Source organism: Theropithecus gelada, chromosome 4 (genome assembly GCF_003255815.1).
Source record: "Theropithecus gelada isolate Dixy chromosome 4, Tgel_1.0, whole genome shotgun sequence".
Classification (NCBI taxonomy): domain Eukaryota; kingdom Metazoa; phylum Chordata; class Mammalia; order Primates; family Cercopithecidae; genus Theropithecus; species Theropithecus gelada.
Genome location: NC_037671.1, coordinates 83,009,006 through 83,027,296, shown reverse-complemented (window position 1 = coordinate 83,027,296; position 18,291 = coordinate 83,009,006). Strand labels below are relative to the sequence as shown.

Genomic DNA, 18,291 nt, shown 5'->3' with positions numbered 1-18,291 from the left:
TATGCTCTGTCACCTCTTGAACACTTTGCTGCTTAGGAATTTCTTCTACCAGATACCCTAAATCATCTCTCTGATGATCCACAGATCACTAGGGCATGGGTAAAATGTCACCAGTCTCTTTGCTAAACCATAGCAAGAGTCACCTTTGCTCCAGTTCCCAACAAATTACTCATCTCTATACCTCAGCCTGGACTTCATTGTCCATATCACTATCAGTATTTTGGTCAAAGCCATTCAGCAAGTCTCTAGGAAGTTCCAAACTTTCCCACATTTTCCTGTCTTCTTCCGAGCCCTCTACATCTCCAGGAAAGTCCAAACTTGCCAACATTTTCCTGTCTTCTGAGCCTTCCAAACTGTTCCAACCTCTGCCCATTACCCAGTTCCAAAGTCGCTTCCACATTTTCTGGTATCTTTAATAGCAGTTCCCCACTACCTCAGTACCAATTTACTGTGTTAGTCCATTCTCATGCTGCTAATAAAGACATACATGAGACTGAGTAATTTACAAAGTAAAGAGGTTTAATTGATTCACAGTTCCACAGGGCTAAGGAGGCCTCAGGAAACTTACAATCATGGCAAAAGGGGAAGCAAACACTTCCTTCTTTATATGGCGGTAGCAAGGAGAAGTCAGAGTGGAGACAGGGAAAGCCTCTTCTGAAACCATCAGATCTCTTGAAAGCTCAGTACCATGAGAACAGCATGGAGGTAACCCGCCCCCTGATTCAATTACCTCCCAGTGGGTTCCTCCTACAACACATGGGGATTATGGGAATTCAGTTCAAGATGAGATTTAGGTGGGGACACAGCCAAACCATATCACACTGGTAGGAATATGATGTAGGTTTTATATGATATAGTTGATCTTAATTTTGTTTCTTTCTCTCTCTTCTTTTTTTCCCCACACAAGATAGAATTATATTTCCTGAAATAATCTATACAAAGGTTTGTAGAAAGATAGAAAACGTTTATAACCACATTCCCTCACTCAGCTCCTAATTTTTCTCTCTTGTTCAACCAGGCAACTTCAAAACTAATCCTTAAGAAGCGCCTCCCTCAGCCTGCTCTGCCTTCCAGTGATTGTTGGTTTTGCTATTACCAAGGACATGCAAGAAGAAAACAAAATGCACCATGCAGGAGAATTATTTGAAGCTTACAAACTATTTTCACTTGAAGGGTTATGAAATTTTACTAATGTTCTCTAGTGAGGCAAAAATTACACAGGTCTTGATAACAGAAACATGAGCAACAATTAAACTCAGATTTTAACATACATAATTTTAGCATCTCATAGAGATATTCTCAACTTCTGCTTTTTTACCTCACATCTCAACAATACTATAAGGGACTGCAGAATCATGTTTGCAAGGAAAATGCATACTTTCCTCTTCTCCAATAGTACTAAGTATTTCTCACACTGCAATGAAGAAAAAAATCACTTTGTACCCTGACATGAAGCAAAAATAACATGATCACCCTGCCTGAAAGTTGGTCTCCAAAATAAAATTTCAAACACATCTCACTCCCTTAAAGAAACCATTTTTCCCTTGATTCTTTGCTATGCTGGTGTCTGAAAACAAGTCACAAGTTTTAGGAATATGGTAACTGTGCGAGAAAATTGTTTTCCGTCATGAACAACAGACTAATGTACATGGAGAATTTGGGGGAATATTTTCTTTCAAGTATTTACTGTGATTTTATTTGATGGGCCAGTCTTGTAAAGTCTGACTTCCTTGCACTCTGGTGAAGTAAACATTTTCTTTCCTTTTCTAACTGCTTCTGCCTCTAAGTCTTCCTTCATCAAAAGTAAATGTAACAATAAACACAGATTGCTATTCTACTTAATTTTAACCCAAGCATATATTACCTACTCTAAGCTAGCACAACTTGTGGGGCCTGCTCAAATGTCAATTGTATTTTGGTTTTCTATTGCTCCTTAAAAGATATTCAAGGATTCATCTTCTCTGCCCTCAAACAAATACTTGAGTAGATCCCATGATGTTTCTGCTCATGCAACAACTTCAAAATCCCAAAAGAGGCCAGTCACAGCGGCTCACACTTGTAATCCCAGCACTTTGGGATGTGGAGGCAAGGATATGAGCCCAGGAATGCAAGAACAGCCTGGGCAACATAGCAAAACCATATCTCTACAAAAACAAAAAAAAACAAAAAAAAAACCTTTTTCAATTAGCTGGGCATAGTGGTGTGTGTCTGTAGTCCCAGCTCTCTGAGAGACTGAGATGGGAGGATCACTTAAGCCCAGGAGGTTGAGGCTGCAGTGAGCTGTGATCATGCCACTGCACTCCAGCCTGGGCAACAGACAGAATGAGACTTTGTCTCAAATGAATAAATAAATAAGAAATATAAAAACCTAAAAGAATTAAAATATCTAATCTTTGGAAACAAAAGAAACTCTGACCCATTATAACATGAATCTGCCCTATTTCAGCAATGTCCTGCTGCATGCTGGTCTCCTGCTGGGGTTGGGGGAAGGTAAACTTCTTTGCTATTTCTTCACATCCACTCAACTGCTGGCCAGTTTCAAATCACTCCAAGATCAAAGCAGGAGGACAGGACTGAATTAACTATCTTCATACCTCACATGGGTGCGTTAGTAATACTCACCTTCCTTCAGCTGGCTGCTCATTCCTACTTCTGCTGCCAGATGTCCTCGCCCTTAGGCCAGCCCTTCCTCCCATGTGGCCCCAACCTGGCTCCCAGATCATCGTCAGACATCCTTTGCCCAACAAACTCTGGGAAAGTGAGTGATCCAGCCACCTAGGCCGCTGTGTGAGCCCCAAATGCAAGAGGCACATGGACAGCTCAACTCACCCTCAGATGGCCCCATCACTATCTTTGGGATGAAGGAAGTAAATCTGTTCAACAAAGCCTCCTTGCTCAACCCTCATATTATTTTTCGTTTTGTTTGTTTAAACATTTCTTCATATTCCTTTGCATGATGAACCCTCATACTTTTGAAGTAACCAGTGGGTTCAAGAGTTATGGAGAGGTTCTCATATATCTACTTTGATATTTCATTTAGGGGAAAAAAAGCCAAAATAAGAAAAATTTAAAAAAAAAAAAGACTAGATGAGTCTTTTTTTGACTCATCAATGACACAATGAGGCATTATCTGGTAATCTTCCAAATATCATAGCTTGGTATAATAACAGTTCCTTAAATATATTACACAAACATCATAAGCATATTGTTTTTTTGTACTCCAAATAACAAAAACATTTCACTTGAAAGCTAAAAAGGACAGATGTGATATTCTCTTTACACAATTTGGACTAATTTAATATGTTTGATAAAAGTTATCTATGAACTGTGGCTATCAAAAAAAGTTCACAGATAAATAATTCAGAGATGAATTCTGACTGACAAAATACTTCAGCGTCTGGGGACCGACAGAAATGGGGAGGAGGAAGCGAACACCTTTCCAGAATATGTTGATGACATATAATTTGCAAGGTAAAAGAAGATGATCCCCACTGTGACCAGAGTGGGCCTAGCTCAGAAGGCTGAAAGGGGGCAGCCAGCAATGGGTATGAACACTCATGCAGAGGCAGCAGGATCAGCAACGCAGAACAGGACACGTGCATCACCAACGGTGCTTCCAAAAACAGTACTTCCCCTTGCTCATGCAATGCACTCTGATATCTTTCTTTCTTTTGGTTTTCATGTTTTAAAAACTGCTGTTTGCAATTCACTAAACTGATCCATTTGAAGACAATGGATACAGCATACCCTGATCTATAGCCCAGGAGATTGCTAGAAAAGGGAAGGGAGTTGCTTTGGCATAAGTCTTTGTAAATGCTTCCCTAGGTAGTTTTGAGCTATCTTAAAGAATTTGTTCTAGAACCTTGCCAGGATTCAATGTTTCCCTCTTTTGAGGATTCAATGTTTCCCTCTTGAAAATTCTCCTGGGTCCGTTCTCATCTCTCATACCTGCACAAAGATGACTATAATTGCTTTCACTACTCTAGGACGTCTGCCATTCGGGCTTTGAACATCCGGTCCAGTTTCCGGCTTCGAGACCCTCTTTAAAGGGTTTAGGCTGGCCTTCCCATTTTGAAAAGAAAGATACAGACTGGAAGAAACTCTTCCTTTTCCTATCACCTGTTAATATCATCTATTCTTCCATAAACACTGGATGGTCTTCCTCATAAGAACAAAACTCCTTGTGGGTACCCCAGCTCACAGTGGCCTCTGGCTTTCCTGACCTTATCCTTGCAGGCCCATGTCACTCTCTGGCACCTGTTCTTGACTATGTATCCCATGCAATGTACCTAAAGGACACTAGACTCACAGTCCTAGCTTCCAGACCCCTACTGCCCACTATTACTCAACTGGGGGAGTCACCTTGGAAAACATATTTAATATCGCAATCTAATTTTCTCCACCTGCAAACTGAAAACACTACTTACTTTTGGGGTTTTCGTAAGAATTAATTTATGCATGAGAGTTCCCTTCTCTCGTCTGCCTGGACACATTCATTCAAGCTTCCTTTGCTTTCAAAACACCAGAGTGTTTCATTGTTGTCAAACTAAATGCAGAGTAGTGGCTGAGATTCTGTGCCATCTAACATGCTGTGGAAACCACAACGCCTCCAAACAGGTTTCGGCAGAGACTACTCTTTGCCTTCCTCAAATACACAAAGGATGGGAAGGCACGGGGCTCGGGAGGGTGGGGGGATTGCGGGGTGGGGCAGCGGGGAAAGGATGAAACCCCTATTTCCCTCTAATCAGTAAAATGACCTGCGAGCAGAGCAGGCTCCCCAGTTCAAATAAAATGAATACAACTGTCAAGCCAGGGATCATCTGAGAACCCTGCCCAATGCATGGGGTGCGCGCCCGGGGCCCGGAGCCAGCACATTTCCCCAGTCCAGGGGAGCTCTCTCAGTTGCAGGGCACCAAGGCAGGAGGAGGGCCGCGGCAAGGAAAGTTTTCTCACGGCGGGAAAGGGTTTGCCTCTGCCGCTGGGGCCCAGTGGAGAGGAGGAAGCCCACCCAAGCCCCGAGCGCCGCCGCTTCCAGGCTTTTCGGACGCCCAGCGGCGTCCACACGCACATCAGCGGGCTGCCGGGAAGGTTTTAAACTTGGTGCTCTCCGCGGGCTCCACACTTTCCTCTGGGCGTCCTCACATCACAGTTCTCCTCCTCGCACCCCATTCTCCAGCCCCTCCAAACTAAAGACTGCCCCCAAGCCCAAGCAAGCCCTACTGCCTTGACCAAGGCTGCACGCGCCCCGCACCCAGCGCCCGGGCTTTGCTCGGCCCTGGGCGCCCTGTCCCGCCCGTGGTTACCGCCTGGGTCGCCCCGGCCCGCAGGCTTGGCCCTGGTTCCGGCTCCTGGCTCCTCCAAGGTGCGCGAGCGCAGCAGCCGCCGCCGTCTCCCACGCCCAGGACCGGGCGAGTAGCTCCTGTCTCCGAGGTGCGGCGGAGACGCGCGCTCCCGACCCGCCGCGGAGGCTGCGCGGGGCGCTGGAGCCGGGGCTGCAGCGCGGGGGCCGCCTCACCCGCGCGAGGCCGCCTTGGCCAAGAGGAGGTGAGCTTTGCAGATCCCTTTCCTGCTCGCTTTGCCTCTCCGAGTCCGGGTCAGAGCCTGAGTCAGAGAATTCTTTGCTATCCCGGGCACTACAGTGGGTCTCTCGGGTAAACTTTGGGTAACAGGAGGAGCTCATTAGCTGAGCGAGAGGGAGTGGGGTAGCATGAATCGAGATTTATGAAAAATCGGCAGCATTAAGTTCAAGTTCAATAAGGTCAGAGCCCCCCATAATGTGCTACTTAAATTACTACCTCGATTTTAGTTTCTCTTCCTGCCCACTGGTCCAGGTGTCAAAGGGCAGTCAAACGTTCAAACGGGGTCCCAAAGGGCTAGCACTGGGCCGGGAGTAGTTTCAGCATAGCACGGCTGGCTCATCTCTTTCTCCCTTGAGTCCATATTGTATGCCAGGCATTGATCTGGGAATACGGATGCTTGGCGCTTGCGTTCTACGAAAGAGACAGGCATAAACATAACAAATAACTAAAATACATAGTATGTGAGATAGTGATGAAGTGCGGTGGACAAAAAAGAAGGGAGGAACTGGGATAATGTTTGGAGGTAGGGGGTGCATTTTAAATGGAATGGTCAAAGATGGCCTCACAGCGGAGTAAAGATCTAAAAGAGATGAGACAGAAAGAAGTATCTGGAGAGAAAGCACTTGCTGTGTGGCAGGCACTGAGATGTTCTTTACTGCACTAGTCATTTCTTTTACTACTCTCCATATGCCATATTAGGCAGGTATTACCACCATTTCCATTTTACTGATGAGAAACTGTAACTTAGGAAGGCTAAAAGAACTGCCCAAGGTCATATGCTAGTCAATAGAGGAGCTTGCCTTCAAGGTCAGGAAGCCTGGTGCCCCAGAACCATAGTTTAACCACCATTATACAGTAGCAGGGGAAACGCAGCACCCATGCAGGCTGGTGGCAGTGTGATAAACTCAACCTGGTGGTGCCAGAAAACGATTCCTGGAAATGACATCTCATCACTGATTGGTTTTTTTTTTTTTTTTTTTAAAAAAAGCTCAGTTTCATTACCACGTGTAAAACGAAATATTTTGAACACATCTTTTTTTTTTTTTTTTCTTTAAGCTCTGGGATACGTGTGCAGAACGTGCAGATTTGTTACATAGGTATACATGTGCCAAGGTCGTTTGCTGCTTTTATCAACTCGTCATCTAGGTTTTAAGCCCTGCTTGCATTAGGTATTTGTCCTAATGCTCTTCCTCCCCTTGACTCCCACCCCCCAGCAGGCCTGGGTGTGTGATATTCCCCTCCCTGTGTCCACATGTTCTCATTGTTCAAATCCCACTTATGAGTGAGAACATGCTCATTTGGTTTTCTGTTCCTGTGTTAGTTTGCTGAGAATGATGGTTTCCAGCTTCATCCATGTCCCTGCAAAGGACATGAACTCATTCTTTTTTATGGCTGCATAGTATTCTATGGTGTATATGTGCCACATTTTCTTTATCCAGTCTATCGTTGATGGGCATTTGGAGTGAACAGGCAACCTGCAGAATGGGAGAAAATGTTTGCAATTTATCCATCTGACAAAGATCTAATATCCAGAATCTATAAGGAACTTAAACAAATTTACAAGAAGGAAACAACCCCATCAAAAAGTAGGTGGAGGATATGAACAGATACTTCTCAAAAGAAGACATTTATGTAGCCAACAAACATATGGAAAAAAGCTCATCACCACTGCTCATTAGAGAAAACCATCTTTACAGCATGTGTGTATATCTTCTGCCTCATTCACAAGCAGTTTGATTCTCAATAACATAATTTGACAATCTGTGATAAGATTTGTTAGTCATTCCCCAAGTGTCCACACCAGTTTCAGTTGCACATTCCTGTTCACAGGGATGTGATTCCTCACCCCTGCTGTAGAGCCTCTGCCAAGTGTCTTCAGGGCATCGAGAGACAGAGTGACAGAACTGCTGCTTCTAAGGGGCTACGGCATGAACAGGCCAGTTTCTGCCTTAGCTGTTGGCATCAGGTGGCCTTGTTCTGGGCAGAGTGTCAATGCCTCCAGACAGAAAACCAGGGCACATTGTACTTTGTGAAAAAGGCAGGTCACTAACCCTTAGTTTCAGAAGATGAAACTGCAGCATCTGGTGAAACAACGACAATAATAGGATGGCGGAGCCCACATTTCTCTCCTAGGTATTTCCACCTCCTCACGGTTGCATTCGTTCCCATCTTCCTTCCTCCACTGTCAGCAAAAATCTTTTGACCTTTCCTTCAGGGTTCATTTCAAACACCACTTCTCCCAGAAAGCCTTCCTCATTGTCTCAGCTACAAACGAACTCTTAATCTAAAATCTGATACCTCTCTTATGGCACCTGACACTTTCTACTTTATTTTAAAATTTAGCCTATACTGTATTCCTTAACTTCTCCATAGGCCAAATATTAATTTACATTTCATTTCTCCACAGGTCCTAGCATAATGTCTTCTACCCAGTAGACATTCAGTGAGTACATTTTTACTGTTGTTAATAAATTAATCTGCAAGAATACAGCTTCATTGTCTTTTTTGTCTTTTCATTCCAAGATAACTCACAGAAATTTAGTGACAGGACTGAGTTATATGTAGCTATAGCTGTTGTTCATCAATATAAGTTGACAATGGTTTGTCTTGAGATAAATTCCATTTGCCCTATTTTGAGATTAGAAAATGGAGGCTTTAGAGTAATTTTCCTTAGGTCACAATACTAGTCTTCAAGAGAGCCAAGATTTAAACCCAGCACTGTTTGGCTCCAAAATGAGCTCACCACAAGCTCATACTTCTCTTCTTTCAGTTGTTCATTCAGGAATGCATTCATTTGATCTTTCAACAGATATTTGCAAACATTGACTGTGCTCAGCTCTGTCCTAGATACCAGGAAAATAGCAATGATTAAAACACAGTCCTTGTCCTCAAAATGCTCACAATCGTGTAGAAAGGACAATGGTAAGGAAATAATAAAAACTTAGTATTATAAATCTTTTAGACTGATGGAGGTCCTTGGGGAGCACTTGGTTTAACTTAGGTTGTGGGAAGTAGGAGATGACAATAAGGATTCTCTAAGAAGATAGAATGTAATTTTAATTTTGAAGTTTGTTACAATGATAATGAAGAAAAGCATATGGTAGACAGAGGAAAGAGCACCTGCAAAAACACAAGCATGGAAGGATACAATGCATTCTGAGAATGGGTATGCCGATCCAAGAGGGCTGCAGCATGGTGAGAGCAGAGTTGAAATGAGGCTGGAAAGGTAAGCAGGGCCAAATCACAAGAGGTGCACAGAGTAGCTTTATGAAGTTCATCACTCCCTTAATATGTATAAAAATCATGGCTGTCTATGTATGTCAACTTTCCAGGCTAGAGGTTATCTAACTTTAGTCAGATTCTCAAAGAGGCTGAATGACCCAGGGCTAGGAAGTAGGGAAGTCACTTTCCTTTCCCACAGCCTTCCGTAGGTCCATGGACTACAGGAAATCCCAGGGAATTGCAACATCAACCAGGATATGCTGGATACCTGGATTGGGGTGGGTGCAAGACTTGCCCCTGCCAAATCACCTCCAAACATGCAGTGGCACTGACATCCCTGGGCAAGGATGGCTGGGCCCTGGTCCTCCCAGCACCTGCACCCCTGTGCCCTTCTAAGTGTGGAAGGAAGGGATTGCTAGGTGGCCAGAAGACCAAGAGGCAGGGAGGCACCTAAGAGTGTGTCCTGGGAAGGTGGCAGAAAGCAGGACCACAGAGAGCCACGACTCTAAGCCCTAAGTGCATGCTTCATTGCCTCATCTGACTTCAATTGCTGCGATGGGCTGAATGGTGTCCCCCAAAATTCCTGTATCCTAAGCCTTGGTACTTCAGAATGTGACTGTATTTGGCAATCGGGCCTTTAAAAAGGTGATTAGGTTCAGTGAGATCATATGGGTGGGCCCTAATCTAATCTGACTGATGTTATAAGAAGGGCCTAGAACACACAGAGAGACATCAAGGGGCATATGGCGACAGAAGGACACCAATGTGAAGAGGCAGCATAGGGGTGGCTATCTGCAAGGCAGGGAGAGAGGCCTAGAACAGAGCCCTTCCTGATGGCCCTCAGAGGAAGCCTACCCTGCTGGCACCTTGCTTTTGGCCTTCATTTCCAGAATTGTGAGAAAATAAATTTCTATTGGTTAAGCCACCCAGTCTGTGGTACATGGTTATGGCAGCCTGAGCAGACTGATAGACTTATAGGATACCAATTCGAATTTCAAAGATAACGTTTTTAAGAATTCCAAGATGGTGACCACAGAGCATTAAATCCCCAGGGAGGGGCCCTTCTGAGCATGGTGTCCTGTGCCACTGCACCAGTCACATACCCATGAAGGTAGGCCTTGGGAATTGGGAAATGGAGATCTGAAGACAACTTGGGGTTCATCAGTGAGGTGGTGTGATTAAAGATGGGAGATGGGTGAGATTGCTTCTTGGAAACATAAAGTGAGAAGAGAAGATGGCTGATGTCAGAAAGAGCAACTAGGGACATAGAGGTGAAGAAGAGAAGGTGGAACCCAGTGGAGAAATGGGTAATAATGTCTAAGGCCCAAGGACATGTAATTAAGAACCAAACCCCGTGGACCCTAGCATGGAGGTCATGTGGTAGGCATTGGGGCCGGGTTGCTGCTGGTTAAAGAGTAGATAGTGCAATTACAGGCTACTCTTCTAAGCAGGCTTGGGAGGAAGGAGGAGAAGGGGGCTGCTGAGGGCCCTCGTGCAGATTTATGGGAGGCAGGAGGTCAGGAGGCCTAATATCCAGCCCATGCCCAGTCGCCAAAGCTAAATCAGCCTGCTGGAAGGGCCAGTGGAAGGCCTTCTAACCAAGACTCCAAATGGCCTAGGCTTGAATAACAAAGGTGTAGCTGTAGCTTTTCTTATGTATGTGTGTGTGTGTGTGTGTGTGTGTGTGTGTGTGTATTTATCTGAATCATCTCCCTAGTTCCAGGAGAGAAGCAACTGTTCTGCCTCCATGCAGCCCCCAGAACAGTGGCACATAGTAGACACAGGAAACAAACGTTGAATAAACCAATGGGATGCAGAGTCAAGGGAAAGGTTGTGCTTGCTTTGTTTTGTCTTTATTCATTTGTTTCAGATGAGAGACATAAACATGTTTCTAGATTGAGAACAAGGACCCTAAAGGAAGAGAGAAGTTGAAGATAAGAGTTGAGAAACGAAATAATTGATGAAATAAGATAATAAAGAGTAAGAGAATAAATCAAGAGAATTTCTGGAGGGGGAAAATAACCTGAATTATCCTTCAGGAAATTTAATCATTTAGTCACTCAATGATGAGTATCTTGCATTGTCCTGAGCCCTTCTGGGGTCGGGGTACTGAAGGGTTGGAGGGTCAGGGTGGATACAAAAGAAAACGTAAGATATATTCCCTTCCATTTGTTCCAGGTGACACCATCTAGTTAAGAAGTATTTTATGGAAAAAATACATAGCAATGAAACACAACAAGAATATTCCCAGAAGTCTGAGTAATAAAGAAAGAGTTGAAAACAGAGTGAACTGAGAAAATGCCCGGAGGCATTACAGCAGAGGTGGAGAGGAGATAGGGAAAAGGAAATAGAGAGAAAATAAGGGAACATGAGCTCTGGCATGGTCTCTTGGCAATTGGCCGTCTGGCAGCTCTCAGCATCAGGAAAACAGGGGCTCAGTGTTGACTCAAGACCTGGGAAACTTCATGTATTTTCCAATTGATTAGGACCAATGCCAGCAGTCAGGCTCAGCAGGAAGCAGTAAAATCAGGATTTGTCTTACAGAAGGACACATCCCTGATAGTTAATGTGTCTGGGCATGGAAAACCTGGCTTTTTTTATAATGAGTCCAACAACGAGGCAGGACCAACTGAAGAAACTGATGAGAAAGAAAAATTGACATTGTTTTCAGATGTTAAAGTACATACTATGACACAGTTACCTCTCTAACTTGATTGTTTCCTTTAGAGACTAGGATAGTCTATCATCCAGTCAAATCAAAGGCAAAACCACACACACACACTGGAACCCAGGAATTCTACTAGCTAAAGCCATCCCAGGGAGCAGCAAGTACAACTCATATCAAGGATACAGTTTCCTCCTTTTCCTCAATTAAGTTTCAGAAAATAAAAAAGAGTGAGTGTTCAGAAACCTAGAGGCTTCCAAGATGTGAGGAGGGCATGCTGCAGATGGTCATGTTCTCATTATGAATTGCTCCCATCTCATTAATGGCAATAATTATCTGCCCATTTCTTTCTTAGGTGATTTGAGGGTTTATTGTATATTATAAACTTTCTTACTCTTTGGCATAAATTGGATTTCATTTGCTTTGTCTTGCTTTTATACAGTTGTTCTTTTCAAATTAGCACAATTATTCATGAATATATGTGCACTGCTTTTACTTGCCAATCATTCCTTTTTATTCCAGGAAACACATGTCAGGGCACCGCACACCCCTGCAGGTGCATACATACAGGACCTCAGCCCCTACCTCCTGGTAATATTCATTTTTTCTTTCCTTTCCAATGTTTAATCATTTACTCAAAGCTTCCCTCTTGCTGCTAATCCTATTGTTTTGTTCCTCCAGTAGAACCGCACAGACTTCCACCCACATAACGTGGCACTAGGCAGACAAAACATCTGATATATTTTAGTTCATGCTTGGCATTCAATCAAGAAGACAAAGCTGTGAGCCATGCTGAAATGCCAGCTAAAATTCATTTTGCACTACCAGAGAGAGAGAGAGAGAGAGAGAGATGGCGCACCGAGGAGAAACTGTAGCCTCATGGCAATCACGTGTAACCCTAGGCTCTAACACTAGCAAATTTCTTCCCCTCAAAATTGAATTGGTGCATTTTGAAGTGAAAGCCTGATGGCTTCTTGTTTACTATCACACAATAACGAGGAAGATTTGGTTTATTGGCGCGGAGCTCAGCCACTCTCACAGAGCAAATGGAAAAGAGAGACTAGCTTGTTCTGGTGCCTCGCTCCTTGTTATTCCTTCAATTGTGTCACAGCCAGTATAAGGCACGACGGAATTATTCCGAAATAGAGAAACACGTTGAGCCTAGACATTGGCTGTTACAGCAGTGTGGGTGGAGTCCACACATACTCATGCCCCCTCTCTTTCCCACATGCCTGCGCACCTGTCTATGCAGTGAGGGGAAGATGAGGTCTTGCAGCCCTGGGTGATTTCGTCTGCCCATGAGGGTCACTTTTCTCTTCTTGGTTCTTTTACCTCAAAGATATTCTGTGATCACTATGTGCTGAAAGCATTCAGCATTCTTCTGCCTCTGCTCAAATTATCTTTAATACTATTCTTAACATTTCTGGTCCCACCAAAATTCATGCCCATTTTGTAGAAACTGACCCAATGTGAAGAAGATGAATAATAAAAAGAAGGAGGGGTGTGTGTGTGTGTGCACATGCACGCATGTGCATGTGCGTGTGTGTGTGTATCTGGGTATGTGTATCTGTGTACAAAATCTCAGAAAGAAATGTTGAAATAAATATGAAATATTTAAATTTTTTATTATTTTAAAGGTAATATCAGCACTTTTTGGAAAATGTAATAGAAGATGAAATCATCTATAACTTCACTACCGTAAAACCACAAATGATAGCTTTTTGTGCTTTTATTTATTTTTAAATTTTTTTATTTTTAATTTTTATGGATACATAATAGTTGTAAATATTTATGGGGTACATGTGATATTTGGTACCAGTGTGTCAAAATGTAATAATCAAAGCAGGGTAATTGGAATATCCATCACCTAAAACATTTAACATTTCTTTGTGTTAGGAATATTCTAGTTCTACTCTTTAGTTATTTTGAAATATACAATAAGCTATTGTAAACTACAGCTGCCCTGTTGGGTTATTGAGCACTAGATCTTATTATTATTATTATTTTTAATCTAACTGTATTTTTGTGCCCATTAACCAATTCCTCTTCATCCTCTCTCCCCACTACCCTTCCCAGTGTCTGGTAACCATCATTTTGCTTTCTATCTCCATGAGTTCAATTTTTTTTAGCTCCTATATATAAGTGAGAGAATGAGGTATTTGTCTTTCTGTGTCAGGCTTATTTTACTTAACATATTGCATTTACTTTAGACTGTTGTAAAACATAGCTGTTTACATAGTAACCGTATGGTGAATTAGTCCATTCTTAAACTGCTATAAAGACATACCTGAGGCTGGGTAATCTGTAAAGAAAAGAGTTTTAATTGGCTCATGGTTCTGTACAGGCTTCTGCTTCTGGGGAAGCCTCAGGAAATTTACAATCATGGTGGAAGGTGAAAAGGAAGCAACCACATCTTCATATGGCCATCAGGAGAGAGAGAGAGAAGGGGCGGGGTACTGCATACTTTCAAACAACCAGATCTTGTGAGAACTCTATCACAAGAAAGTCAAGGGGGAAATTCACCCCTATGATTCAATTGCCTCCCACCTCCCACTGGTAATTACAGTTTAACATGAAATTTGGGTGGGGACACAGAGCCAAATCATATCATATGGTACCTTTAAATGAGTATATTGATTTTCCCACATAATTCCATTATATTGTAGGCATTTTCTATGTTATATAATTATATTATAAGCATCGACTCTTTTTTGAGAGGGGGGTCTTGCTATATGACCTAAGTTGACCTTAAATTCCTGGGTGCAAGTGATCCTCCCACCTCAGCCTCCTGAGTAGCCAGTACTACAGGCAGGCACCACTGCACCTAAATCCAAACATCAAGTGTTAATGGCTGAGTAGACACCATAATTTATGTAACTATCTCATTATTAGTAGACATTTAGGTGGACTCCAGATTATTTTCTACTACAACTATTGCTGCAATGATATTTATATTTATCTTATATAAAGGCAGATATGATAAAACACACAGCTATATGACAGATATTACAAAATACAGTTATTCTCTCTGTACCTTAATATTCATTTCACATTTGCAGAAATTTTTCAGATGTCTACCACAGGTGGGTCCAGCAATATCTAGCTTTGCAAACAAGGGCCCCCTGTGGGTAATAGCAGACATATACCAATAAAAGTTTTTGTTTAAAAACCCTAAATTTCTCCTTATCTTATTATCAAGAAATGTAATTATTAAATGTCTTACGTTTATAAGTGAGAAATCATCCATTTAGCCTGGACATGATAAACCTGAGGGCAGGGAGAGGTGATAACTGTCTCCAAATGTCTGAAGGCCCAGAAGCTGAGGGAGACTTGCTTTGTGGCCTCAGGTGGAGGCAGGTTTCAGCTGAGTGAGGGGAACTTCTGCCAGCTGGCCCAGAGAGTTCCCCCTTGGTGGCTATGATCTGGAACACGCTGGATAAGCACCTGACAAGGACAGAGTCAAGGCGTTCATCAACCTGCAAGCCTGGATTATGTACTCATTAAGATCCCTTCCAGCCCTGAGAAAAACAGTGACTCTAGAAATTATATAAAATGAATGTTCTCTGGCCGGGCATGGTGGCTCATGCCTGTAATGCAAGCACTTTGGGAGGCTGAGGCAGGTGGATCACCTGAGTTCGGGACCAGCCTGACCAACATGGAGAAACCCCATCTCTACGAAAAATACAATTAGCCAGGCTTGGTGGTGCATGGCTGTAATCCCAACTACTCGGGAGGCCGAGGCAGGAGAATCACTTGAACCCAGGAGGCAGAGGTTGCGGTGAGCCAAGATCGCGCCATTGCACTCCAGCCTGGGCAACAAGAGCAAAACTCCATCTCAGAAAAAAAAAAAAAAAATTAGTGTTCTCCTTTTGTAAAATAGAATATAATTGATTACCATAATCTTGAATAGTTTAAAGTGAAAAGGTGAGTTCCTTTATTATGATGTGCATTCATTCAGTAAATTTGTATTGTGAATTCATTGTGATTCAGGCATTGTTTTAGATGCTAGGGCTCCAACAGTGAACAGACAAAATTCTATGCCTCTTTAGAGCTTACAAATGCCTACCACAGTTTTCAAAATGTTCCACATGTTTTCTTATTTGACCCCATGATGATTGCCTGAGGTTTGTAGAGCAGCTATTTTCCCTGCTATGAATGAAGAAACTAAGGCTTAGAAAGGTTCAGTGACCTCCCCAGGAGCACACAGAGAATTGTGGAGGAAGAATGAAAACTCATCCCATCTGGGCTGAGGCTGGAGGATCACTTGGGCTCAAGAGTTCAAGATCAGCCTGGACAACATAGTAAGATCTTGACTCCAAAAAATTTAAAAATTAGCAGGGCATGGTGGCACACACCTGTAGTCCCAGCTACTCCAGAGGATGAGGTAGGAGGACTGTTTGAGCCCAGGAATTCGAGGCTGCAGTGAGCTGTGATTGCTCCACGTACTCCAGCCTGGGCAACAGAGCAAGACTGTGTCTCAAAAACAAATAAATAAATAAATATGAAAACTCAGCCCTGGTCACTGCTGTTCTGGTGCTCTGCACCTGCCACGTTACCTCACCTGGGGTCCCCGCATATGGAGAGGAGCTCATATTCCTGCAGTCCCACCTCAGACTTCTGGAGTGGACAACATATCCTGAGTTTCCTAAAAATTACCACATATTTTATGTTACAAAGAGACGAAGCCGCAGAAGGAAGCAGTACTCTTTACAAGCCTAATATATTTTAATTTTTAAGCCATGAAGTTCTCCAAAGGCTGACATTACCTCTTACTCAGTTTTGAAAACCTCATGTCTGGGGCACATAACACATGCTTTATCAGTGTTTATTAATGGATAACCACAACTCACAAAAAACAAACACTATTCTTAGATTGTGTTTTTAAAGTATGTTGTTCTTGTGAAGTTACAGTACCTTAGAAATGGGAAGTTCTGGTGCTTCATACAATGTCCAAGAAACTGAAAGAGTAAGGTACAGATCTGTGTATTGATAACAGAAATGCTTGGCAAAATGTGTAGGACTGGCAGAGCGCGGTGACTCACACCTATAATCCCAGAACTTTGGGAGGCTGAGGTGGGAGAATCGCTGGAGGCCAGGAGTTCGAGCCCAGCCTGAATAACACAGCAAGACCCTGTCTCTACCAAACAAACAAACAAAAAAAAATTTTTTAATTAGCCGAACCTGGGGGCACAGACCTCTAGTCCCAGCTACTTAAGAGGCTGAGGTGGGAGGATTGTTTGAGCCCAGGAGTTCAAGGCTGCAGTGAGCCATGATTGTGCCACTACACTTCAGCCTAGGTGACAGAGTGACACCTCATCTTTAAAATAAAAATAATAAAAATGTGTAGGACTGATGTCTTAGGGAAATAAGAATCTGGTTTAATCTATATTTTAAAGCATCACTTATTTTGAGAGCTGCATGATTATTTGAGTGCACTTCAGTATGTTCTGCTTAATTAAATTCTGGCCTTTACTTTACCAAGTTCTCCATTACAATCACTGGATTGTATTTACCCAGAAGTAAAGTAATCGTGTGACATCGTAGATGTCCTCTGCAGTTGGAAATTGAGAAAGATAAACATATCTTTCTATGGCAGGTTTCTAGCAGGTTTCCCTCTATTTAAAGGGAAAAGTTAATGAAAAAATGGCTGCATAATCCCTTCTCATGGTCTCATTAATTGAGGACAAAGTCATGTTAAACCTAAAGTAGAAGGGGGATATATCTATACATATACATACATATGTATTGTTTTAGTCCATTTGCGGCTGTAAGAAAATACGATAAACTGGATGGCTTATAAACAATAAAAATCTGTTTCTCATGGTTCTATAGGCTGTGAAGTCTAAGACCAAGGTGCGGGGAGAATCAGTGTCTGATGAGGGCCTGCTTCCTGGTTCGTAAGATGGCAGCTTCTCGCTGTGTCCTCACACGGTGGAAGGGATGAATGAACTCCCTTGGGCTCATTGATTTCATTCTTGAGGGCTCTACCTTTAGAACCTATTCACCCCCAAAAGGCTTCTCCTCTTAACACCATCACCGAAGGGGTTAGGATCTCAACATATGAATGTTGGGAGGACATAAACATTCGGACCATAGCACATATATAACATAAATGTATTTACAAATATACGTGATACGTTAATATATTATATGTAATTTATGAAGGAAGGATATTCAGTGGAAGAGAAAGAGCATCAGGTGAAAATGATTTAAAACACACATCTACCTAAGTAGATGGGAATATTTGGAAAAGCTAATTACTGAAGATAGGTCTAAACTCATGGGCGTCTGTGCTCTGGAAAAACAATTGCTCACCATTGTTCACTTCTGAAAAATAAATTTAAAAAACCAATTAATGGAATGAAGCTCTTTGGCAAGATCAATGTACTTATGGAGAGGCAGTACAAGAGGTAGTGAGAGCACAGGATAAGAGTCAAAGAGGTCTTCATTGGAATCTCTGTTCTGCCACTAACTTGTTCTGTGCCTCAGTTTTTTCATCTGTAAAGTAGAGATAAACATGGCCTCCAGGTTTTTTGCAATGATGAAATGAAATCACATACATGGAGAGCTTGGGACGGTGTCTGTCCTGGAGTAAATACTCGCCACAGGGCAGCAGCTGTTATTCTTGGTTATGCATGATGTGAACAACAATCGCATGGCCACAGTTTCCATCTTGTGGTGAAAAAAATGTTCCAATCTGGACTTTTGAGTTTGAGTCCAAAAGTAAATAATTTTGGTACTCTGGGCAAGTCAGTGAATCTGTTTATGCTCTTTTTTTGTGACAAAGCATCAGTTATCCAATCCTCACAAGTAATTTTGCTTCAA

The 18,291-nt window shown here is 42.6% G+C and overlaps 1 protein-coding gene across 5 annotated transcripts in view; it reads right to left on the bottom strand.

Annotated features, from left to right (window-relative positions):
- Positions 1-5,955, bottom strand: part of MRAP2 (melanocortin 2 receptor accessory protein 2) — a 51,489-nt gene extending 45,534 nt beyond the window's left edge. For 2 of the 5 annotated variants that reach the window (XM_025382984.1, XM_025382989.1), the window contains exon 1: positions 5,304-5,524. The gene's annotated coding sequence lies outside the window, so the exon portion shown is untranslated. Of the gene's footprint in view, positions 1-5,303; positions 5,525-5,574; positions 5,718-5,795 lie in introns of those variants that run through there. The other 3 variants (XM_025382986.1, XM_025382987.1, XM_025382985.1) reach the window with 3 other exon arrangements.
- Positions 5,956-18,291: the final 12,336 nt, after the last annotated feature.